Source organism: Otolemur garnettii, unplaced genomic scaffold (genome assembly GCF_000181295.1).
Source record: "Otolemur garnettii isolate 467f Iridium unplaced genomic scaffold, OtoGar3 scaffold00005, whole genome shotgun sequence".
Lineage (NCBI taxonomy): Eukaryota > Metazoa > Chordata > Mammalia > Primates > Galagidae > Otolemur > Otolemur garnettii.
Window position 1 is genome coordinate 10,565,324 of NW_003852400.1, and position 25,878 is coordinate 10,591,201.

General features: G+C 36.6%; 1 protein-coding gene across 2 annotated transcripts in view; it reads right to left on the minus strand.

Moving 5' to 3' along the window:
• CACNA2D1 (calcium voltage-gated channel auxiliary subunit alpha2delta 1) overlaps positions 1-25,878 on the minus strand; it is a 502,006-nt gene that overhangs the window by 282,808 nt on the left and 193,320 nt on the right. The window lies entirely within an intron of this gene.

Below are 25,878 nucleotides of genomic sequence, written 5' to 3' on the forward strand. Positions count from 1 at the left end.
CAAAAGTAGGACACATTCCTTTAGGGAGAATACTATTTTAAAAAGTGAACAAAATGAGGTTGGGCATGGTGACTCATGCCTGTAGTCCCAATGATACCAGACTTTTGGTATCTGATTTCCAGGCTCTCGGTGTCGATGATTTGATGAATTAATTGACAGACCACAGGATGGAAGTTAGGTTTTATTTTACAGCTCTTACAAAGAGCCAAACTTTGCAGAGCAGGATAAGATAGGTTTTATATAAGTGTCACAGCTCTTACAAAAAGCCAAACCTCCTTGCAGGGCAGGATGCAAGTGTTACAGCTCTTACAAAGAGTCAAACTTCCTTTCAGGGCAGGATGCAAGTGTTACAGCTCTTACAAAGAGCCAAACTTCCTTGCAGAGCAGGATCCAAGTGTTACAGCTCTTTCTCTTCTGCTCTCTCTCTCTCGATAGTCTGAGGCAATCTGCTGAGGTCTTTGCTTTCCCTCTCTCTCTCCCTTAAAGGTCTGCGATGATCTGCCCCTAGGCTCTCTATTCAGGGGTTTATACAGGGGCAGTTGTCCAATGAGCTGAAAGCTGAGCTCATTGGTCTATTTTTTCCTGAAAATAGAGCAGGATTGAAAATGGACCAATTAGGGATGCCCTGGAGGAATAGCCAGTGTTTTCTCCTGGTTGGTCAGGTCTTTTTTGGTACTAGAGCCTCTGGTGGGAGAAGAAAGCTCCCTCCACTTGCTCCAGCCTGCCGGTTCCTCTGCCAGCTGCCACAGCCAAGACGGAGGTGGCAGGTCCCCCAGCCCTGCTCAGCTGAGCTGGCTGGGGCTCCACTTTGTCCAGTATCACCAACATTTTGGGACAGGGAGGCTGAGGCCAGAGGATCACTAGTAACTAAGAGTTTGAAACCAGCCTAGGCAATAGCAAGACTCCAACTATACAAAATTAAAAAAAAATTAGCCAGTAGGCTAAGAAGAAGGATCACTGGAGCTCAGGAGTTTGAGGTAGCAATGTGCTCTGATGATCACCCTCTAGTCTATGCAACCGGACAAGATACTGTCCCAAAAAAAGAAGCAAAATGAGGATTGTGGAGGAGGTCAGGGGCATAGCAGATCTCTGGCTCACAGAATCTAACTAAGCAGCCCAAATATACAATGCAATTCAAAGAGAAAAGAGCAGAAGGTGGGAGAGTCAACGAGAGTTTCCACTGTATGGCAGACATGTGATAGTACTCAGCCAGAAATGAGATTTCAGGAAGAAGTTTTTCAGAGAATAATGACTAGAGGCTGATCTGATCCATGGTGATTTGAGACTCGGTTTATAATAAAAATTATCCAAAACTAGAGGTAAATTACATATCTACTTGTAACTGTAGTCCTAGGTACCTGTTTCTACAGTCATACAGTCTTCTGTTAAATGCATGCATACAGAGATTCAGAATAGAACATTGTTTGTAGTTGAATCACAAGGAAGTAGTCTTGGGTCCAAGAAGGATGGGCACCAGTGAAGAATGAAAGCTGTGTTACTGATGGGTCAAGTAAACTCTTTATCGCCAACAGAAGAGGTGACCGATCACAAATGCTTTCTCCTCTCTGATGACTTCTTTGCCATCCTCAAGACTCATAACTGCTTCCTGCTTCCTCCTCGCTACCGGAACACTTGGTCTTTCCCTTTCCTACGGGCTAAGATCATTCATTGTAAAAGTGAGCTCCTGACAGCAGGGAGCCTATCTCATTCATTTTCTTATTCCAAGCATCAAATACAGTATCTACCACATAGTAGGTTCTCAATAATTGTAAAAATTGTTTGTTGAATGAATAAATAAATACCCAAATAAAATTGGAAAGTTTTTTCCCTAGGATTTTGAGGGGTTTTTTTTTTATGTACTTTGCTTCTAGTATTTTACTGCGAAATCTCTGTTATGCTTCTTGTAAAAGAAGTTTTGTTCTTTCAATGTATTGGATCTCCAAACATAAAGATTCCTAAACATGCTATCCAACCTCCCCTCCCATTTTTCTCAATCTGCTAACCTTACAATCACTTTCCATTAGGTATTTACTAGAGTTGAAACTGTTATTTAAAAGAAATAAAGTTTCCTTTGTTGGACGCACATGTATTTGTCTTTCCTTTTCTACCTTTGGCTGTAGAAAACAGAGAACGCAGACAGCATCATAGTACACCGGCACCTCAGCTACATGACCACAGGCAAAGCAGACTTCTAAACGGATTAGTATGTCCTATTTAAGACTGTCGAATGGACCAGAGAAGATTCCTTTCAAACATCGAGCTCATGGTTCAGATGATTTAGCAGGGCTTTTTATTTTTTATTTTTAACACCCTCTAATTAGTCCAATATGCCATCATTTCTAACTTGAACCACCACAGTATCTTCTAACTAGCCTTCCTGGGTCCACACTTGTCACCCCATTGTCCACACGTTGTGATTTATATTCTTACATAGCCATGGGCTATGCCACGCTCCTGCTTAAGGCCACCTGATGGCTTTCTATGGCCTGGCCTGTCAGGGCTGATGCGAAGCCCCCACCCCACTCCAATTTCACCTCCCAAACCTGACATCCCTGCTATTATACTGCACCAGCCTCCCTGTGGTTCCTGAACACGCCTCGCATGCTCCAACCTCGGAGCCTTGCTGCATGTAAAGATCCCCCATCTGGAAGGCTTTTCACTTCACTTCTCTTATTTTACTTGGAGGTTCTGCTCACATATTTACTTACCAGCCCACCTGAACTGCCTCTCTCTTCCCCACCCCCACCACCCTCTGTTATTTGCACAGAGTGGACCCTCAAAAATATCTGCTGAATGAATTTATGTATTGTTGATAACAACTCCTAAAACCCAAGGTAGCATGTTGGAGAACTATTAGGCCACAGGAAATCATATCAAATGAAAAACTATTTTTTTAAATTTCAGGTATAATAGACTTTTTTTATTTTTTATTGTTTTACAATGGACTAGTTTTATACACTATTTGAAATATTTTCATCAAACTGGTTGACATAGCCTTCATGGCATTGTCTTAGTTATTGTGTTAAGACAATTATATTCTACATTTTGTAAGTTTCACATGTACCCTTATGAAATCTATAACTCAATTATAGCTCATGAAAAACTATTTTAAAGGAGGTAGAATTTATTTACTACTTACTTTAGTGCTCACTGTACAGATTGCACAAACCGGGAGCTAACTAATTTGGCCTTCATACAAAACGGACAGGTATAAACACTGCCCCCATTTGGCAGTTAGAAAAGCTGAGAGTCAAGGGAGTTAAGTAACAAACTGAACACAGTAAATGACAGCGTCCGGGACTGACCTCTGGCTACTCTGATTCCATAGTCTACACGAGTCAACACATTAATTTCCAAAAACAACCTCATGACTAAGAAATTCTGGTTTCCTCACCACATTCATTTTCTGGTAAGGTTCATAGAATCATTTTGATCTACTGTTGCAATGTGTCAAATGATTTGTTATGAATCAAAAAGCATTTTTTCCTGTCATGTTAGGAGGGTAAGAAGTACGACAGAACCTATTTCTGAGTCAGCCTACACGGGATAGTTCACACAGGTCTGGGGAGATGTAGCTTCTTGTCTTAATGGAAACCCTGTGAACTGCTTCTGTTCATCAATCACGTAGTGGCTGTTTACTCGTCCCCAGGCCACATGTCTCTCCACACGGCATCTGGGTCTTCCCCTCAGCAAAGCTGAAATGTGCAATGACAGATGAAATTTCTGCTCCTGTCTGGATGTGAAATTTAGACCGAAGTTGGAATGTCCCACTGCCGGAAAACAAATTTAGATCACTAATGAGGCATGAATTTTATGCCTAATTAGATCACCCAATTGACCAAAAGTGAATCAACTATTTAGTGATTCATGATATAACAGTGTACTTAGAATTACATGAACAATTATTCTTTCTCTCTTACATTTTTAAAGTGTTTTCTCAATTACACACTAATTTTCGTCCTTGTCTAATGTTACTATTTTATTGATAAAAGGTTGAAACTTAGAAATAAGCTAAAATGATAGAATATCAGGAAGAATACAAGTAATAAGAATTAGGAACAGAAGTATTTATTTAACAAGGAGTACATCCTATAGGCCTTGCTGATTATGGAATTAAATCACTCTAGAGGCAGCAAGTAAATAAGGAGAGAAATTGGTAAACTAGGACTAAGCACTGGGTTTATTGCTCTGATAGAAGTAGATGAATGATTTCAATTTGATATTTTTCAATAGACTTCTCATATAATTAATCTCATCATTTATATATTCCTTCTGATTCAAGTTCATTGAATTAGAGTGTTAAACCTGAGATTCTTGAACCACTTACCAGAATGATTCAAGAATTTCATAATCTTTATAAACCATATGCAAAATTTTATGTATTTAATATTAATTTTACTGGGAAAGTTTCATATCTTATATCAATTTTTCAAGGTAATCCATGACTCATCACAGATTCAGAAAAAGCCTATTTAATATAAATGGTAGGAATAGTTGACATTTCTCTATTTTGCACACACATACTATATTGTCATTTGTTTGGTTTTCTTATAGACGCAGTGGCTTCCTATGTTCCCAGCTTGATCTCAAACTCCTGGCCTCCAGCAGCCTCCTGCCTTGGTTAACCAAAGAGCTGGGGTTTTAGGTGAAGTCATCCCACCCAGCCTATATCCAAGTTTATATGGGAAAAAGTTTTGAAAGACATAAAACCAAACCTTTCCGGAGGGTGACAGGAATTCTACTACATAGAGGAATGTCTGTCCATCCTGTACTAGACAGCAGGTTTAAAAGCACTAGCTTCATAATTTGAAAAGAGTCATTGCTTCTGATTCTTATTCTTTTTAAAAAATAGGAGACTTTTTTTCCACACAAGTCTCCCAGGCTGTCATGCAGTGGCACAATCATAGGTCACTGCAGCCCTGAATTCTGAGCTCAAGTGATCCTTCTACCTCAGCCTCATGAGTAGCTAGAGCTACAGGGCATATCACTATCCCCCGCTAATTTTTCTTATATTTTGTGGAGACAGGGTCTCAATTTGTTACCCAGGCCAGTCTCAAACTCCTGGCCTCAGGCAATCATCTTTCCTCAGCCTCTCAAATTCTGGGATTATAGGTGTGAGCTACTTCCTGCACCTGGCCTAAAATAAGAGAATTTCTAAAATTGGTATCAATGATGCACTTAATAGAGTATCCATGCATATCAATCAGGTTTTTTAACGCAAATGTAGAGTGAGGGTAGGACTAGGGCCAGTAGAGAAACTAAATGCTTTACAAATAATAGTTCTCTATTCTTTATTTAAAATAAAACCAATTCCAAAACATAAAGTCCGTGTTGGGAATCCTAGCATAATTGTATTTTAATATTTTAGCTACAAATATAAAATCATTTTTAAAAATTCTGTGTTAGATAATTGTTGCTCATGAGGTTTGTCAATGTTTCCTAAAGCCCTTTGGCAAAGCTACAGATGCACAACTACCTCATTTAGGGGAAAATAACTTTCTTAAACCAAAGACTCATTGATTTTTATTGATTTGAAAAAGTTATAACATCAAAATGCACCAGACAACAACCATAGCCACCTCTGCTGCTCTGCAGCCAGAGCCGAGGGCTTACTCAACTCTGCTAGGCATTCATATATTTTCCCATTTGTCCTCACAACAACCCTTCAAGAAAAAGATTGAACTCAAACTACATTTTAGATGAGGTAAGCGATTGTGAGCTACACCTCCCTTCTGGGATGAATACTTTTCCTATTACCTAGACTTTTTAGAGAAGGGGAAGAACGGATTTAACGTCTCAGACAGGTGAGCAGGCGCTGAGACATTTTGTCATTCTGCCAGCGTATCGGCTCTTCAGAGGAATCGATTAAAAAGCAATTGAAGTACAGAACTATAGGAGGAGGCTTCCTGATAGAGAAAAGGATGGAGCACTTTCAGCTGTCCAGTATGTCAGAAATTAAAACAGATCTATGGATGAAGAAAGCAATAATTATCTTAAAGGAGCAAGAAATAAATACCATGAGATTCAGAAAAGCTTGAGCCTATAATGTTAGACCAGGGAAAGATCTTAGCTGATAACTTTTTCTGCACCCTTCAATTAAAGGATATATTATATATCATATATATTTTTATCTAGTAGATACTTTCAACATTTCCTTCTAAAAGAAGAAATAAGTTGGCTCGGCGCCTGTGGCTCAGCCGGCTAAGGCGCCAGCCACGTACACCTAAGGTGGCAGGTTCGAATCCCCAGCCCGGACCCGCCAAACAACAATGACGGCTGCAACCAAAAAATAGCCGGATGTTGTGGCGGGCGCCTGTGGTCCTAGCTACTTGGGAGGTGGAGGCAGGAGACTCGCTTGAGCCCAGGAGTTGGAGGTTGCTGTGAGCTGTGATGCCACGGCACTCTACCCAGGGGGACAGCTTGAGACTCTGTCTCAAAAAAAAAAAAAAAAGAAGAAATAAGTTGAGTCACGCACTATGCCCAGTTTAACTCATAGTATAAAGACTATTTTAAAGGGCTCTACCCTTGCATTATATAAAATACAGAAAATATTAGAATTCTTATTTACACAAGGACAATGAGCAAATTTATGCTGTCTTGGTACTGATTACTTCTCCAAAGGTGTGTAAATTATTTGAAATATCTTTTTCAAAGATCCTGATACAGAGTAGTAAAAGTGGAAGGTGTTGTTATGGGGTCAATACAGACTCTAGGACATTAAAAATTAAAAAAAAATAATAAAATAGTATCTAATCCCCACGATGTAAGGCAGAGAAAATTTATTCATTCTAAATGAGTTCAGGAATCTCAGCCTCAAAGAACATGACAAGGCCGGGAGAAGTTGAAAATGAATCAGCTGAAACTATTGTTATTATCTTAAATTGCTCATAGAGAACAGAAAAGGGATTTTAAGAGGGAGATACACAAGTACAACTGATCTTCTTAAAGGAAAATAAAATAAATTGGGTAAATGACAAAGTTGAGAATTTGGTATTGAGTTAGCAAGGGTCTAATATAAGTTTTAAGCCCTGAGAAAATGAAATAGAGTCAGGGGTTAGATTGCTGATTGGTTCAGCAAGCCATTAAAAAGTCTTCCACCCCTGAAATTACAGACCTACCTATGACAGTGATTAGTTTGAGTTCTTTGGATAAACATGTCCCTAGAATGCAGAAGTAAATTTCATTAGACTAATATTTCCTAATAAAAATATCCCTTGAAAGCAATATTGCCTAACAGGGGTGTATAAACTTTTTTCTTTTCTGCCACATATTTGGAGAACAAGAGTTGTCTTGGGACACACATTGAATACTCAAACACCAATGGAAGATGATAAGCTTTAAAAAAAAAAAAAAAAAAAGAAATGAAAGAAAGAAAGAAAAGAAAAAAGATTCATTCATTCTTTTTGCGATATCTGACACTGCAGATAAGCAAAACGGTCCTGAAATAATCTACCTGTGGCCCACAAATTGCAAGTTGGACAGCCCCAGCAGTAGTTAAGAGCAATTACTGTGGACTTGATTAAAACTGCTTCACCTCACTACTTATTTCAGGTCTACAAAATCTCGTTTAAAACCTGGCAGCCGCCCTTCGGCCGGAGACACCATCTTTCAGTAATTCCCCAAAATGACGAACACAAAGGGAAAAAGGAGAGGCAGACTCATCTAAACAACCAGTTCTCATGGGAACAAACAGAGCAAGAACTCACTCATTATCCCAGGGAGGACACCAAGCCATCCTTAGGGATCTGCCTCATGATCACCACCCACCCCCTCCCAGGCCCCATGTTCAAAACTAGGGTTCAAATTTAAACGTGGGACTCGGAGGGATATCCAAACTGATCAAACTCTGACCCCAAAATTACACAAAAGCCAACCTTGGAAGGCAAACCACTGCAGCGACGCGCACAGCACAGTTAGAACTTGGCTAGAGGCTGCCGACCTTTCTTCTGTTTTTTCTCCCCTGCTTCCAACTCAAGATCAAGCAGAGAAAGCCAGTTCTGGTCCCAGAGCAACCACAGATGGTCTCTCTTCTAGCTAGTTCACCTGTATCTCCTCACCCCAACCATCTCCAATCAGAACACATGGAAAGCCTTTCTTTTTTTATTTTTCTTCATTCTAAAGTTTTCCCACTCCCATGCTTGACTTTTGAGTCTCTGCTAAATGTAAGTGAGAAGTGATCATGGCTGCTGTGTAAGCTTTGAGTAAATCACCTCTGTCCGTTCTTATAGATATGGTCTTTATTTATAATATCCACATAGATTTCGGTGAATAAGAAGCATGTTTTTCAAAGCATAGTCCCATTTCCTATTATACTTTTTCATCTCTTTCACTTAAACTGTTAATTTTAACCTCAATAGTGAAGTATAATAGATAGATATAAAAGTACATTTAACATGGACTATAAAACTTGGTGACTTTTCTAGCTGGGCGCGGTGGCTCATGCCAGTAATCACAGCACTCTGGGAGGCCGAGCCGGGTGGATTTCCTGAGCTCAGGAGTTCCAGACCAGCCTGAGCAAGAGCGAGACCCGGCATCTAACAATAGCCGGGCATTGTGGCCGGTGCTGGTAGGTGCAGCTATTTGGGAGGCTGAGGCAAGAGAAACACTTGAGCCTAAGGGTTGGAGGTTGCTGTGATTTATGAGGCCAGGACACTCTACCTAGGGTGATAAAGTGTAAAAAGCATGCAGGTGAAGAAGAGGATGTAACTAGAAGCCCTCCACTGTGCTCTCTTCTGCGCACTGCAGCCTTCCCCAAAAGCATGGCCACTCTGCTGATGTCTAATAGAACAGGGCAGGTGGCCTGCTGCCCACTTTACTGACATGGAGTCAGACAGTAGTATGGACGTTGGTGTCTAGCTTCTTTCAATCATTATCATGTTGCAACCTAGTAAGAACAGGTTTTCACCGCCATGCGATACCCAGGTGCACCCGCAGGACACACCACAATGTATGTTTTCATTTTGCTGTTGATGGACAGCAGGTTGTTTTCGTTTGGGGCTATGAAAAATAGTGATGTCATAGATATTCTAGTGCATGTCTTTTGGCGATTTATATAGTTCTACCGAAAATGTATCTTAAGAGTAGAATTACAGAATCATAGCACTTTGACAGATATAAAAACTATTCTTTCATTTAAAAAAATCATGGAAAAAAATCATGAGAATCATGTATTGGTGCTTGAATAAAACTAAAGAAGAAACAGGTGCAACCTGGATGTTGTGTTTTCTTCCCTGGTTAGGCTATTTTAAATGATTGTAATACATTTTTTTATTCTCCAAAAAAAATAAACACTGCAGATATTATGCCATTTTTATTGCTTCTAGAAATATACAGACAAGCTTATGTAAAATGTAATTTACATCTACTGGAAATATACATACATACACAACACACACAGAGGATAATAAAAGCATCCTTGGTTTTCTTTTTATGTAGAATAAATAGAGAAAGAAGAAACTTACATTTTAGGAAGGCTTGAACTAAGCAGGACAAACTTCTCCTTCATATATGCTGCTCGAGGCAGGGACCAAGTCAAATCCATCTTTATATTCTTCCTTCTGTACCTGTGGTACATGGAAGCCTCTGGCTACATGTGTGCAGAATAAAGGAATCCTCAAAAAGCCACACCAGCAAATGTTCCTCTTGAAATGTCCATTTAATGAGGTGATGGGACACTTGGAAAAAATTCATTAAAAAATCCTTCCTGGCCCTCCTTTTGTTTGTGCTTCTGGCCCTATAGAGCTCAGCGCTAGGAGCTGCCCTCACATCCTGCCCTTTATGGGAAGCTGGAAAGAGCTTGACCCAGAAAAGAGAGCCAATGTTTACATTTTACCTGCTCTGGGAACACAGACTGCTCTCCCAAGCAAAGGAATAAATGCCCAAGGAGGGACTGAGAGAAATTCTGCTCTAGTGTGAATGTCACTAGAACAGGGCACAAAAAGGAGCACTAGGAAACACAGAGAGCCACCAAACCCAGCAGCTCCCCGAGACCTTGGCATTTTAATATTTGCTGCTACATTAACCATGTGTGTTAAGTAATTCACATTTACCATTCTAAGGGATCTATAGGTCAAATTTCAAAGGTACATTTTGGAGAGAAGCAAACACAGAACTCCATAGCAAACCAACTCAATTTTGTAAACCAGTAACTGTTCTTGCATTTATTATATACTTCCCATCTTCATTTCATCCATCCCAAGTGGAAAGAAAAAAATTATAGCAACATACAAGGAATATTATCACCCAAAATTGCACCGTTGAAGCTCAAGAGATGTTCCCATTTTTTCCCTAATTCTTGTTAAGTCTTTGTTCAGATATACAATTACAACAAAGAATGGGAACCATGGTATTACCACTGATTTTGAAGTCATGGCAAGTATGTCATGAATTTTATGAATTTTACTTCTCCCCATGCATCACTGTCCATCTTGTAGCAAAGACGTCATAATATTAGGTTTTAAATTATATAATATTCTACCCACAGAGTAAATTGTAATCTTATCTATCCTATTATTGTGTGACATTTAGACTGCAGTTTTTTTTACTAGTCTATCTTTGCAGCTTTTTAGTATTTTTCCTACCTTTGTTTTCTGAGAATATATACTCAATAATAAGAATATAATGTCAAAGAGTAGGTATGTATTTATTGTTTTTTAAATACATTCTAAAATAATTGTACCAGTTTTACAAAGTTAAACAGAATACCAAAATGTAAAACCAAATAGCACCCCAAAGAGGATACTATCCTCATTTGGCTCATTCCTACCCCCACACTGATAATCACCGTGTATAAATTACAGATTCATCTGGCTAATGCCGTCATAAAATGATGCATATTTTAAAGTAACAAATGTTCGCTTTTTTTGTATTGCCAGCAAGTCAGGAAATCCATCCATTTTCAACAAAGATTAAGATAATATTGGAGGGGAGGTTTTGCAAAAAGCATATTTTTATTAAAAATATATCCCATGTGTCATCTAATTTAATGTTGCAAAGGATTCAATAATTGATCCCGTTTTGACAAATTCAGAATATATTATTAAGCCTTGCTTGAGATCACATAGATTCAAAGTACAGTTCAAGTTGCTCCTACTACATCATAAATAAGTATTCAAACATTTCAAATCAGCTAGCAAATTTTTCATGAGCTGAGAGCAATTAACAGATCATTTGGAAGACAGCTTTGTTTTCCCAGACATTCAGTTCGTTATGAAGAATAAATACTTCATAAAACTTACATTAATCGAAAGAATTATAAAGCATCTTACAGTGATTTCTACATGGCACTGTATTTTTAACTTTTGACATACCAAATATTTTCACAACATGAACACTGCTATAATGTTCTACATGTGATCACAAATAGTATTTTTCTCTTTTTTGTTTATTGATGGAAAATAGTGCATATGCAGGAAGTGGGTAATCACAAATCCTGAGAAGGCATACATATTCATGGGATGCACTCACATCAAAACACAGAAATTACCAGCATTCCATAAACATCCCCCAAGCTCCTAACACTAGAAATTAGTTTTGCCTTCACAGATATTTTTTAATCTTGCAAAGCTCTGATAAATTCTTTGTGACCTTTATTGAAGTATTCATTTAATTTCTGCTAGCTCTTCCATTTCTCCCTTGAAGATAGAAGTTTATCCCATGAGATCAAGTAGAGTGGACCTGATAAAAATAATAATATCAAATTGGCATTGCTTGGGACAGCCTTTGAATACCTATCAGTTGGCACATACTAGGTAAGACCTTTTTTTTTTTCCCCTCACTCTTACAACCACATCAAAACTAAATAGATTGTTTCACTAAAACAACTCACAGATAGTAGTTATATTTGCATAACAGGATTTATTCCTGCTTATTTCACTACCATCTGTTTTCATATTTCAAATTGAAAGATTTATACATGAAACAATCTTATATAATTTTGCATGCTATTTTAGAGAGCAATTGGCCCAAATCCTGATTTTTTTTCCTACATATATCAAGTTGCTTCCATAGGTAGAATATAACCTTCAAATTAAACATTTTTAAGTATAAATAAAGACATAATAACTGTGACGAGCACAATTGCTTATTTTGTTTGTAATTACTGAAGTCTATTTACATAGATGCTTCCTGATATAAACTTCTTTAACATTTATATAGAACACAAAACACTGAACAAATAAGAACATTTCTTCAAAAATTCCCTTTATGCTAGTCTCTCTGACATGATTCAAAATGCTTTCCCTAATAAAGAGAAAAATTATGTGAGGAACTAGATTATTATTATTTTAATAAAAATGTTAGGATTTGACTATCAAAAACACATACATTTGATTCAGATCTCCGTATCTTAATAGATTTTAAGGATTATGTAACATGTAATTAATATTCAGCATCATAAAAAGCATACTTTTTTTACTACCTTGGTGATACATCTGAAGTAAAACGTCACAGAGGGTAGGTAATAGAATGTAATTATTTAGAAATTCATGTTAAGTCTAAAATTATCTATTTACATAAAAATTAGATGTTTGACCTTAGATTTATTAAATAAGCAACTGATTTTTTTTACTATCTATCAGTCTGTTTTATGATTTTTAAACCATATCCTTAGAATTTTTAACAATATTGCTTTAGGGAAGAAAAAAAAAGGCCTTTTTCCATCTTGATAATTTTATACCATTTCACCACAAGGGGGCCACAGCTATCTTTGAATTTTTCAGGCAAGGCAAGTAGCAGGTAAACTGAAAATGGAATCAATCCACTCTCAAAAATTAGTTAACATTAGAAATCATTTACAGACACAGCATCAGATTTTGGAAAGGAAAATGAATATGAAACACATGGGTTTGTCCCATTTATCCTGCACAGAGAGAATTTTTCGTGCTCTGTCTCCAGGTATATCCTTGGTATATTGTTCAAGAGCTGTGATTACTTGGCAAATAATAAAAGCATCTCTAACCTATGGGAACCCTATGACCTAAGGCAAAGCTTTAGAATGAGTGAAATTACTAAAGCATGCTCCTCTGCCTAAATGAACAAACTGAAAGAGGAAAATAATGTGTAACAACGGTGGGCTTAAATTATCTTCTATTTTTTTAATTAAAGTTATAAAATAGAAGAAATGGTAAGCTATATAAAGCAATTAAATATTTTGCTTAAATGTTGTGTATGGTGCATTTGGCAAAAGATCTTCACTCTGAAGATAAAAATGTTACAATGTCTCCTGACACATTCCATATCAGTGCTAGTATAAAGTAGAACGAAACCAATTGTCCCCACCATGGCCGTACGGTAACAAACATAGTACATTTAAAAATGATACCCGGCACACCATCAAAGGCAAATGGACTTTCCCTGATCCGCGGGTGGGCTACTTCTAAAGCACTGACAACATTATGAATTCACTGTATCAAATGATTCTTTTAAACTGCCAGGAACTCATTCCTCTCTCACACTATCACTTTAAGTTTTATTAAACCAAAGCAGTAAAATGGTGGTAACAGTAATAACAAATGCTGAGATAACAAACATTAATCCTTTTAACAATACTGATCAAAGTTCTTTGTTTTAATTTCAAAATGTTAAGACACATCTTTCATAGTCATTCCTATTATGCTTGAATTTTCTTCATTCTTCTAGATTTTTTTTTTTTTTTTTTTTGGTCCCTAAAACGTCCAACAGCACTAGACTCGTGCATGGAGGACTTTTAGGCTTCTAGATAATGTTCATAATAAGCCAGTATGTTACTGGGTAAGAATGGCCCAGATGTATTCTTAAAACATTACTGTGCACATGCCCCACTGGTCTCTGTAGGAGCCCCAGGAACACGTCTGTACTAAGGAAATTGATACATCTGTCACTCCTTCCCCTCATCTATCTAATGGAAATGTACTCATCGCCCCTCAGATATACTGATGACTGTGTGCCAGGAACTGTGAAAGGGGTTTACACAAATCAACCCTGTTAGCCCTTTAAATAATCATACACAAAAAGCCAAGAAATGAACAGGCTAACATCTGGCAGCATGCTAACAAAAGACACTTTTTTGTTAAGAGAAACCAATATTTGAGAAGGACACAGGAACTCAGGAAAAAAAAAACCTCTCTAGAAACTCCTATAAGTTACCAATAAATACTGAATCACAAAATGTAAAACCCAAATTCTCAGGCAAAATATGATTTTATACACAGATTTTAAAAGTCTTTGGGTCCATTATATTTTATAGTAGTTAGGTTCATTCCCATGAGACAAAGAATAGAAACAGGGAGATTCTAGGAGTCAACATGCATTAAAATAGTGATAATTAAAATATAATTTGGCATCTGTATTAGGAACTGGTAAGTACTCTAGGCAGGCAAAATTTATACCCAACAAGTACTTTCCTTCTTGCTTTTCAAAAGACCTTCAACAAGCTGCACTTGACATTCACAAAAGAGCATATTCTCTGTTATAATCCTTTTTCTCTCTTTAGTTTTAAATTAAATGTGACATTCATAATTTAATCTGTTCACTAACAAATTGTATATTAGAAAAATTGACTTCGAGTAAGCATTTTTTTCACTGATTTTAAATTACATTGGGGAATGCAACCAAAGCTATTAAAAGGTTTTGTCCTTTCTTTTTAGTATTTCTTCTTACTGTTGTTTTCTTCTACAAGTATTCAAATTGAGAATATAACAAAACAGAAGAAAAACTAGCACATTTAAGGTCTACTTGACAATGTTTTTTAACAATTTTCCTCAGATAAGACAGTTTCATATCATAAAACAAATTTACCATCTCAGGTGGTTTTTACTCTAAATTTTAAATTGTTATATTAAAGAGTAAAATAAAATCAGAAATAATCCAATTAGTAAGAACTTATCAAAAGAGCTCTCTTCAAAAACAATTGACTCCATTTACATTTCTGAGTATTTTAAACCAATTATTAATAAAAATGTTCTTTAACAGATTCCCTTAAATCATAAACCAAAAGCTATCAAAATAAAAATCATTATAATAATTCTATGACCCTGTGCTCAAAATGAGCATTTTTCAATGTGTCCTTTTTATAGTAGCTGAGTATTTCTCCAGCCTTTATAAAAATTATGTAAAAATTCAAAACCAGAAAAAAATATACGCCAAGGCATGAAGATAAGGACTATAAGTTTCCTACTCAACGAAATTGAAATTATATTACTAATGATAATCCTTTCTTCCTCAAACTTTTCAACTTGGATAAAGTCAGGAAATAAAACATCCAGTAACTAACATTTGTGGAGCTTCCTAGCTCAGCAAAATTTTACTGAACATAAGACATGAGAGTTATTTATGTTCCTGGCAAAATATATAGACATGCAAAAAATATATATACTTTCATTTTGGCCTCTAGGTTGAATTCCCCCACCTAAATCTTTATGCTACAGAGATATCAAGTGTGATATAGGTTGGCTCAAACCTTACTCATGTCAGTATTTTTAATTTTGCAACCAAATTATAAACAATTTATAACCTCACGCTACCATTTTAGTCTAAGGCAGTGGTTCTCAACTTTCATAATGCCGTGATGCATTTTCATTGTTACAAAGGGGTCGCAACCCACAGGTTGAGAACTGCTGGTCTAAGGAGATAATTTTCAGAAGGCAAAATACAGATTGCAAGCTAAAACATTAAATATGAGACATCTGCAAAGAAATGACAGCTTTGAAAGAGCTTAATTCCGCTATGACTTTACTATAAGTATACATATACAATTTATTCAAATATGGATTCAATACTTTACTATGTGTTGGATGCTATGCTAGATCTTTGCCATTCTTAAGATGAATCAACAAAGCATTAAATCATAAAATACATTAGCACTGTTCACATGTGAGCAATTGGTGGCTTACCTAGAAGCTAAACATGTCAACTATAAAATAAAGAAATATAAAGTATAGTTAAATGATAAAAGCATTACTTGTCACAACGGTTACTCAAAGTTGTTTATAGTTATATAATCATATTGTTCATATACTATCTCATATGCAGTATAATCTGATTCAGTCCTTTCGACTACCTCACGTATTAAATAGAATAGTCATGATTTTCTTCTGTGGATGAGGAAATCTAAAGACAGCGGTCTGGAAACTTTGTCACACAGAAAGTCACACAACAAATTCATACTGGGAAGGGAGTAAGATGTAAGGTCTCTGCTTTCTAGTCTAGTGTCCAACCGCTATCTAACATGTGGTAGTCTCACACTTTCTCTTGCTATTACTACGTAAGGGGACTCACCCTAACCTCCTCGGTATGTTAGTTTTGATGCTTCAATTAATGTAAGCCCAATCTTAAAGTGAAATAATTTTCCACAACACAGGAGAAAAGAAAAACTCTATCACAGCAGTAGACATTCCCAAACATACAAGGCAGCTACTAATGAGTCACATCATAGATGGTCCCCAAACCATCAGGTCTCCAGAGAAAGACTCCCTGGGCTGCCAGCATTCTCAGAGTTGCTGCTTGTCAAAAATCCCCAAGACAAGGTGGAGGTGTCATGCTGCTTTCCCCCGTAGTGTGCCTTCGTCCTCCCCAGGGAGTCTCAGCTCTTCAGTTGTCTTATCACTGTGTCCCATATGAACACTGTCCAACTCCTGCCCAGATTGTGGTGGCCCCAGGGGACCTGCTAGGTTTCAGGGTAAACATGTGATCACAAAGCCTGGACATTCGGGGAAGGCTGCCTTCAGGATAGAGGAGAATTCAATAAGCCAGGAGGACCCCTCAAACCAAAGAGAACCGAGTTTCAGATCTTCATCATTCAGACTCTTATCCTCCTCTACCCCTATTCTGCCCACAGCTGCTGACAAGCTAAGGCACTTCCTATATGGGCATAGGAGTCCCAGGGGATAATGGAGCCAGCGCATTTAGAAGCAGCTGCTTCTCCTCTGTTGGGATGCTCAGCACACCCAGCCTTTCACATAGAGTAGGGTGCACACCTTTCCTCTTAAAGACCTACAGGGGACCAGAGGGTTCTAAGGCTGTGAACACCCTGCTGGCTGGCCCTCTGCAGTGTTGCCAGCCTGGCAGTTCTGGCAGAGGCACAGTGCCTCCCAGGGATGATTTGTTGGTTCAACATATACTATAAATGTGATTGACCACATAACAAAAGTAGAAAAAAAGACCATATGAGAATCTCAATAGATACAGAAAAAGCATTCAATAACATCTTAGCACCCTTTCACGATAAAGCCTTCAACAAACTAGACATTGAAGGAATATATCTCAAAATAATGAAAGCTGTCCGTGACAAATCTACAGCCAACATCACACTGAATGGGAAAAAGTTGAAAGCATTCCCCCCAAGAACTAGAACAAGACAAAGAAACCCATGTCTATTCAACATGAGATAGGAAGACCCAGTAAGAGTAATAAGGCAAGAAAAAAAGGGGCAGCAGAATTGGGAAAGAGGAGGTCAAACTATCCCTGTCTGCTGACAATAGGATGTTTTAGCTATAAAACACTAAAAACTCTACCAAAGGTATCCTCGAATTGATAAATAAATTCAGCAAAGTCTCAGGGCACAAAATCAACATACATAAATCAGTAGGATTTCTGTACTAATAATAGTCAAGCTGACAGTCAAAAACTCAGCTCAATACTATTTACAGTAGCTGTAAAGAAAATAAAGTATCTAGGAATATAGTTAACTAAGGAGATTTAAGATCTCTACAAGGAGAACTATACGGCAGTGATGAAGGAAATCATAGATGACACAAACAAAAAAACATCCCATGGCCTCGGTGCCTGTAGCACAGTGGTTACGGCACCAGCCACATACAGCAAGGGCAGCGGGTTCGAACCCATCCCAGGCCAGCTAAAAAGAACAATGACAACCGCAAGAAAAAATAGCCAGGTGCTGTGGCTGGTGCCTGCAGTCTCAGCTACTTGGAAGGCTGAGACAAGAGAACTGCTTAAGTCCAAGAGTTTGAGGTTGCTGTGAGCTGTAACGCCACAGCAACTCCACCAAGGGCAACATAGTGAGAATCTGTCTCAATAACAACAACAACAAATCCCATGGTCAAAGATTGGAAGAATCAACATTGTTATTATGCAAAGTCCATACTGCCCAAACTGGGGGGGAAAAAAAAAAAAGAAAGTAAGACTTATCATACAGTCTAAAGGTCTCTTTTTTATTTTGATATATTAGGAGCTATTTACATTTTTCTGACTAGTAAATTACTTTGTAAAAGAGAGAACTATTGGAGACAATTAGCCTAGTTACAGGGTCTATTGGAATTGGTCTAAGTGTTTGTGATGTGGATGAAAACACACTACGCCCACCACCAATACAACACTGGGACCAGTTTTCAGATTTTTAACACATTCAAAAGATCTCAGCTACACTGCTTTGCTATTTCCATGGTCTTCAGTAGAAAAGTAAGGACATTAAGTATAAAGAATAATAATGATTGTAGTTGTTGCTGGCTTAGCAAAGAATTGGCCTATTAAAAATGATTATCGCATTGGATAAACTGTGCTGAAGAATCGACACAAACTACATTTTAAACTCCTGAAGGAGTCAATAGAGTAAGGGAGGATCCTTGACTTTGGATTCACAAAGACTCAGGTTTAAATCTATCCTGCCACCCACTCGCCACCAGGATTCTCAAGCTAATTAATTAATGTCTGACTCTAGAGCTCCTCCTCAGTATATGTGGAGTAACATCACTGACCTCATAATTTTATTTTGGTTATTAACCAACATGCTATCTCCAAAAGCAACAGGATCTCAATCTATGTTGTAGCCCTTCACCTTCTCCCGCGTCCTATGACAGATAAAGTACAGATAAACTCCAGGAGGATTTGAATTTCTGCTGTCATCTAACAATCTCTTTTAATATTTTGGGTTTAAGTCTATATCTGAGTTTAGAAAGCTATTGCCTCCTTTCATAAGCTCATGATACAGACAATGAGTTTTAAACCTCAAAGTTTGGAGGCAAGTACAAGTTTATCACTGGTCTGGCAGTATAAATACATTGAATAATTCCTAAAACCACATCTTTTATTTTCTGTTACTCTATACTGTCATTAGTTCATCAATTAACTTCTCAATTTATTTTATTAAATTTGTAAAGCATTCTTTAGTTAAATTTTACTTAAAAGGTAACTCTAAGGTTTTAATAAAGGTGTTTTAAGTAGAGTTATAGGAATGTAAGTTTAGAAATGTACTGAGAGTACACAGATCAAGGGATCTAAGTCAATATTTAAAACATCCTTCAATTTGGAGGTATCTCTCAGTGTTCAAATTCTACCCGCCGTATACTGGGACTGATACCACTCATATGCATATTGAAAATCAGTTTTCATATTTTCACAGTACTTATTACCCTGATTATGAATCAGACATCTCTGCAAAATTCATTAATGGTTCAATTTAGTAGGTTATTACTTACTGAAAATAAAGTTATATCTTCATATTTCAATATTTAACCTAAATATTTTTTACTTTTCAATATTTTACTCTCCACAACATAGGGTAGCCACAAAGAGAATTGTGCCAAACTTAACTGCATTTTGCATTAGTTCAGAGGATTCTGGGGCTCCAGGGAACTGCTTTCTAGATGAGCTTAAGGCCAGACAGCAGAGGAAAAGCCAATACCCCACAATACAATTTCAAACATCCTGGGAATACTCACTTCAAGTCTGTGGGATCAATATGGGGATTCATGACAAAGGGATCCCAAGAGATATACCATCAACATCTCAGATCCTAATCTCCTAATTATTCTAGAGTGCTTGATGCAGAGAGGGAGGGAGAGAGGGTGGGGGAGAGAGAGACAAAAGAGAGAGAGAAAGAAGGAGGAGTGAAGGAAGAATGGAAGGAAGGGGAGTGGTCAAAAGGGTTAATCCTGGCCTCAATCACACATATGGAATTATTTCAGTATTTAGTGCAAATACAGCTACATCAACAGTATGAATTTAATCTAATGTCAACCTAACAGAAGAAATATATGCTGCTATTTAAAATTCCTTTAGGAATAATATGGTCCTATGAAAAACCTTAGTAAAAATATAACTTCCTGGGCTATGAAGGCAGAATTACAATGACACTTGCTCAAATGCATTTAATCATTCATATAAGATCCTAAAATCATTCTCCAAAAATCTTCCTCAATTGTTTCACCTGTAGAAAGAACATAAAAGTCTATCATCAAAGTTGTGAGGCTGCATAAGGCAAAAAAAAAAAAAAAAAGGCAAAAATGCCTAATATATTATAGGACTTAGAGGTTTATTAACATTATGTAAATCTGACTATAATTAAAGCAACAGCAAGTCAATTTTATGGTCAAGAATAAGAATAGTATAGGGCTGCAAAGAACACACTAGATTACGATAATTACTAATACAAAATACTTTAATCAATTATTAACCATATATCAAACATTATTGTAGTCACAAGATAGTGTTCTCGGATGTAAAACAAGATATTAAATAATAATAATAATAATAATAATAAAACAAGACATTTAGAACAAGGTTAGCTATATTCAGCAACCAGAGCAATTCTCAAAATGTAAGAATAAACCTTATATATCTCATTCAAAGTCACTACAACTCCTCCTCTGTTCTGTTAAATAAAAAATTTCATTTGCAAAGTTTAAGTAATTTATACTCATTTCTACTAGCAAAGATTGTCAGGCTGTATCTTTTGAAAGAAAGTTCCCTTCTCCCTGTAAGTATGCGACCTGGCATTCAGTCTGTGACAGCGTCATCACTGAAAACAATGTGCCTCTGCCAAATGCAAAAGATCTTATTCAGCAAATCAAATAACACAAAAGAGATTTTCATTATATAATAGAGAAAATTTTCCTTCTCCAAATGTTGTCACTCCATTGATTTTTTTTTCTTGATTTGTTTATTGTGTATTATATACATCCACACATATTCCAAATCAATTTTATGAGTTAGGCTCATACTGAATTTATTACCAAAAAAAAAAAAAATACTTTTTAAGAGCAAGAAAAAAATGGATTTTATTAAAACAAAGAGTGTGCCTTGAAATCCTGTGTAGTGTGATGGTTAGGAAAGAAACATTGCACCTTGAAAGTTGATCTTGTCTTGAAACCACAAATCAAGTTTCCAAGAAATTTTCAGGGTATTCAAAAGGTATATTTTTAACTCCAAACAAGTGTGATACCATAACTCTTTGGTATTTTTCTTTTTTTTTTTTTTATTTCAAAGGACCTAGGAAATACAAGTCGAATACTGTTAACAGGTATACAGTATACTGGATAGTGCAAAGTCTGGGCTATTAGTGATCCCATTACCTGATGGTGTACATTGAATAGGTATTTGTGCTCCAAATATCTATTTAAATTCTGTATCAAAAATTTTTAAATTGTGCTGTTTTGATGTGGTTTTACATCAAAACACATGGTACAAGAAACTCAACTCTTCTTTAATCTTTAATTCTTTTTAAGTTCTCTCCATCCTCCTACCCCAACCTCCACCATTCCACCCTCCACGAACACCATTAAAAAATACATTTTACTTAGAATATATCTTTCCAATAAAAGAGAGGAATCCTGGCTGATTTTAGCTATACCTCATGTAATATTCAACTCTGCAACAGAGTTATTGTCAGTAGTTGTGATTAAGTTATTACAAAAATAGCCAACAATTACTAAATACTTGCTATTTGACAAGTGTTTTTTTCCCTGCATATATTGTCTCTTTTATTCCCAAAAACAAATCCGCAAAACAGAAACTGTCTTGACAGAAACCGTGAAGCTTACCTACTCTAAACACAAGGGTGTAGCTAGAATAAAACCCATCTAATCAGATGCCAAACCCCAAACCCTTAACTTTTATTCTACACAGTCGTAAATAGTAAAGTCGCAGAATTATTCATGTTTAGTTCTAGGTTTTGAATTTTTTTAAATGGCTAGTGCTTCTTATATCTAAAGGTCAAAATTTCCATTTTCAAAGCTGACCAGAAATCTCAAACTGGCTTCATTAAGGGAATAGGGACCAAAGACTTTTCAGAATACTCTGGGCTGGGTACACTGTTTCATTAAAAGATTAATTGAGAAGTAGAAACCCTTTCATCCCTCACTTGGATTTGTATCTCTGAATGAGAGGGGACAGATTTTTCATTCATTAATTAATGTGCACATTAAGGAGATAATTTGTGGGTTTAATATTTTTTCAAAGACATTGGAGCTCTCTAGGGAAAACACTTCACAGAAACAAAGTGAATTCTTGTTATTAAAATTGACATTTTAATCTCCATGGATAAATAATATTTTATGGATATTCATTTGTTAGGATTTTAATCAGCTTTAAGTTCAAATCCTTCATGGCACTGGGAGATGAGGTATTGAAACCTACCTACAAATCTTTTTGCTTATCAAAGGGATTTCTGTCATCCCATAAGACAAAAGGAACAAAGTGAGCCTGAGGAGGAAGAAAATCTAAAATATTAATGATAATTGCATTTTTAAATGTTCTTTACAGGCATTTTCTTATATGCCAATTGGATATCCAGGTTCAGTTTTGATTTTTTATAGGAGACAAAAACAATGCTAATCTGTATTAAACTGATCCAAATAATAACAGCTAAAAGACATGCTTAAAACCAGGAGCAAACACAGGGCTTCCATGGACTTCGTGTGTGATCAAAATGGTAAAAGTGCAATTTAAAATAATAAATTTGAGGTTGCAGTAAACCTCACTGCACTCTGCCATAGAGCCAGAGCAACGTGATAAAGCAAGACCCTGTCTCATTAAAAACAAAAAATGAATACTGATTACTGTCATTATATATATATATATATATATATATATACACATACACACAACTATTCCTTTACATAAGACTTCCCTGGGTTTTCTCCCTTTGAAATTTATTTATTGACCAGAAATTTTAATAAGGAAAAACACACAGCTAAACTTAAGCACCAGAGAAATGCTCATAAAGAAATGTAGATAATAAAAGTGCAATAGTAGGGCAGGGTGTGGTGGCTCACGCCTGTAATCCTAACACTCTGGGAGGCGGAGGAGGGCGGACTGCCTGAGCTCACAGGTTCCAGACCAGCCTGAGCCAGAGTGAGACCTCATCTCTAAAAATAGCTGGGCATTGCGACGGGCACCTGTAGTCCCAGCTACTTAGGAGGCTGGGGCAAGAGAATCACTTGAGCCCAAGAGTTTGAGGTTGCTGTGAGCTATGACGCCATGGTACTCTACCAAGGGCAGCAAAGTGAGACTCTGTTTCAAAAAAAAAAAAAGATAAATAATAGAAAATATTGATGGACAAACATGAGTTGTACCTGAATACAAACAACTTTCATATTTCCTAAATTAGCTGAATTGTTAAACCAAGGAGGCAAAGCAGTATTTTAGACACAGCCTTAAAATCCATGATGGGTATGACTGCCTAGGTCATAAATGCAGAGTATAAGTGTCCCATGGATTTCCTCTTCAGGAGGGTACACAGGACATCTATTGACAGACTGATAAAATATATTCTAAAGGTATGTGTCAAGGAGTAGCTAAAGTTCTAGCCTCTAAGGTCATTTAAAAACTGTTTCCAAAAATCTTTACCTAAAGGTCCCAATATTCCAACTTTAACAGACTTATATAAACACAATTACTAGTATTATTTTAACTATATTCTCCTGCTACAGACAATTGCAATGTGCTTTCCATCAAAATCAGATGAATTATACATGGAGGGAAAAACCTTTGATCATTACTACCTCTCACACTTGGGAACAGTGGAATAAAAGCTGTAGCAATGGCTCAGAGCTGATTTTCTAACAATGCGTAAAGGGTCTCGTAGTGCGCCCATGAAAACATATGGAGCTGCACTGATACCAAACAAGAACTACAATGTGTCGCCTGCACAGCAATTCCATGGCAAACTGTATGCCCACCCTGGAACATTAAGGTTTCACAGCCTCAAAGATTACTGTCATATTGAAATCACTGTCACCCCAGGTGAGGCAAAAATCTCTGAATCCCCTTGGGTTTGTAGCATACTCTGCTCTGCACTGATGCATAATTTGTTTTCGTCTCAAATAAACCCTTGATAATTCTTTATTCTTACAGACATCTCTGTATCACAACTGAAATTCACTTCTAGTGGCTTCTAAGAGGAATGAACCCTTCAGTTTGGTGTTTCCAAAGGTGTAAGAAAACTCTAGTAATAGCATAACAAAACACCATTAGAGTAAATTGGTGAGGGTATTTGTTTTATGAAAAAAATGCAACTATAAATTTTGCTAAAGAACAGCATTCTTAAATATTCAGTAATTTTTTAATATTTCAAATTCAATATCTAGGTAAACACACATACAAAAAAATGTGGAATTTAGAAAATTTGTTACTTTTGTAAAATTTACTATAAAGAGAAAGTTTTTAAGTCTCCATTTCAACACATAAGAAACTGGCAATATTAAAGAATAAGCTATATAAGTATGTAGAGTCTTATAAAAACCCTAGCAGCTTTGCCTTCTGGCATAACGTATACTATTGATTTATATTCAAGCATCCTTTCCATGGTAGTTTATTATAAGCATTTTACTTGAATTTGTTCTGCATGGGTATGTATATATCAGTGGCCTCTCCTAATTAAAGGTCAGACATTACATTGTCTATGTATATTGGATCATTTGTACTCAGAGTAAACTTAGTTGAGGCTGTCATAGTATTACAATAATCATAATCATAACAATATCCTTTTTGAGCCCTAAGCCTCTATGTCCAAGAACCCTTACCAATCACCTAGCTTTTAAAAAGACACCAAAAAAGATTTATTTTATAAATACTTCATGATCACTGCAGAAAACATTAGAAAATAGTAAGCAAAATAAGCAAATACCCTACAGCCCACTCAGTTAATATCTTAAGTAATGTATAGGTATATATAGATATGTGTACATGTATATATTTCTATGTTGTATGCATGAGTAGAGATATTAACATACACATTTAATTTATAAATAATCATATCAAACATATACTTGTGTAACTGTTCTTATTCATCTGATAATAGAAAGTGAACATATTTTCATGTCAATAAAAGAATTTAGTACCACAAATATGCATTGTATTTGATTAACCAATTTGCTTTTATTTGATAAATAAACACCTAAGAAACACCAGAGACCATTTTTGGTCCTGCATAAGGCATATCTTATTTTTAAATTTACTTTATGAGTACAAATGGGCAAGGCCTCTTCTTTAAGCACTGTCTGATCTGAGTGAGTCAGTGTGTGTGTGTGTGTGTATTAGGGTGGGGAGAATGTCTGTGGGGAGTGCTGAGAGGATGTTCTTCTTTGATCAGCTAAGAAATAGTTGAGACACCAGTATGAGTTTAGCCACCCGCTAGTTGTTCTAAAAAAGGGTTTTAACATGTTTTGGGGGAATTGTCATTGGAGATCATTTTGAACTTTATGAAAAGGACAAACCATCTTTGGCTGTTAATACGGACATCGACATGGAGAAGAAGAAGTGGGCTGGAATCTTGGGAGCCTTCAAGCTTAATTCAGTCAGTTCATATATCAACACACACTTCCTTCTTAACCCCTCTGCACTGTTGCTTTATAGATACACACATACACATACTTAGAACAAAAAGACAATGAGGGGTCCCCATGCCCTCGTCTAGTCTCTTAGTCCATTGCTTCTGTATCAGAGTCACCAGCTTTGAGAAGAAGAGAGGCCCAAATGCACTGGACGGGGTGTAAACACAAGTAATCCCCAAGTTACAAACATCCAACTGAGGTACAACTCACACCTACGAATGGGGGCTATTACAGGTAATAGGTAAATGTACTTGTCCCCATTTACATACAAATTCAACTTAAAGACAACCCTACAAAATCTCTCTTGCTCATAACCTGAGAACTCCCAATAAAA